The sequence below is a fragment of the Arachis duranensis genome, chromosome 9 (assembly GCF_000817695.3).
Source record: "Arachis duranensis cultivar V14167 chromosome 9, aradu.V14167.gnm2.J7QH, whole genome shotgun sequence".
NCBI classification, from domain to species: domain Eukaryota; kingdom Viridiplantae; phylum Streptophyta; class Magnoliopsida; order Fabales; family Fabaceae; genus Arachis; species Arachis duranensis.
Genome location: NC_029780.3, coordinates 35,240,598 through 35,242,333, shown reverse-complemented (window position 1 = coordinate 35,242,333; position 1,736 = coordinate 35,240,598).

Genomic DNA, 1,736 nt, shown 5'->3' with positions numbered 1-1,736 from the left:
CATATGCCTCCCTGGAACTAAGTGGATAACCAATTCAAAGGGTGTCCCAAACCAACTCAAGAGGGGAGACCTCAAACCAATTGCAAGAGGTTGGCTAGACTTTATTGGGCGTTCCATATTACCCACTAGCAACCGTTCTGAGGTCACCATCAAGAGAGCAGTGATGATTCATTGCATTATGCTTGGAAAAGAAGTGGAGGTCCATCATGTGATTGCTTGTGAGATCTACACAATTGCAAATAGGAATTCCACTGTAACCAAACTGGCTTATCCAAGCTTGATCTCCTTGCTTTGTAACGAGGCTGGGGTGAAGATGGAAGCAGATGATTTCATACCCATTGAACGGCCAATCACCAAGAAGTCAATGGAAGGAGCAAGAGAAGCAGGGGCGTGAACTCCAAGAGTTAAAATGCCAAAAGCTCTCCTCTCAAGTTGAGGGAGCATCCACTTCTCAAAATCAAGGTTGTTGAGTCCTAACTCTGTGAAAATCTCTATCATTAGGAGCCTATGTTTTTGCGTTTTCTTTTTCTTTTGTTTTGTTTTCTATTTTTATTTTTTAGTCTTATATCTATTTTTGAGTCTTGTTCTTAATTCATAATTAATAAAATTGAAATTTTATGCCTTAAAGTTATGAATGTCCTATGAATCCATCACCTCTCTTAAATGAAAAATGCTTTAATCACAAAAGAACAAGAAGTACAGGATTTCGAAATTTATCCTTGAAACTAGTTGAATTAGTTTGATGTGGTGACAATACTTTTTGTTTTCTGAATGAATACTTGAACAGTGCATATGTCTCTTGAATTTGCTGTTTTGAGAATGTTAAAATTGTTGGCTCTTGAAAGAATGAGGGAAAAGAGAACTGTTATTGAGGATCTAAAATCATTAGACTGATTCTTGAAGCAAGAAAAAGCAGTGGATACAAAAAAAAAAGAAGAGAAGAAGAAAAGAAAAAGAAAAAGAAAGAAATAAAGTTGTGATCCAAGGCAAAAAGAGTGTGCTTAAGAACCCTGGACACCTCTAATTGGGGACTTTTAGCAAAGCTGAGTCACAATCTGAAAAGGTTCACCCAATTATGTGTCTGTGGCATGTATGTATCCGGTGGTAATACTGGAAGACAGAGTGCTTTGGGCCACAGCCAAGACTCATACACTAGCTATGTTCAAGAATCATTATGCTTAACTAAGAGAATCAATAACACTATCTGAGTTTTGAGTTCTTATAGATGCCAATCATTCTGAACTTCAAGGGATAGAGTGAGATGCCAAAACTGTTCGGAGGCAAAAAGCTACTAGTCCCGCTCATCTAATTGGAGCTATGTTTCCTTGATATTTTGGAGTCTATAGTATATTCTCTTCTTTCTATCCTATTTTGATTCTTAGTTGCTTGGGGACAAGCAACAATTTAAGTTTGGTGTTGTGATGAGCGGATAATTTGTATGCTTTTTGGCATTGTTTTTAGTATATTTTTAGTATAATCTAGTTAGTTTTTAGTATATTTTTATTAGTTTTTAGCTTAAATTCACTTTTCTGGACTTTACTATGAGTTTGTGTGTTTTTCTGTGATTTTAGGTATTTTCTGGCTGAAATTGAGGGCCCTGAGCAAAAATCTGATTCCGAGACCAAAAAGGACTGCAGATGCTGTTGGATTCTGACCTCCCTACACTCGAAGCGGATTTTCTGGAGCTACAGAAGCCCAATTGGCGCGCTCTCAACGGCGTTGGAAATTAGACATCC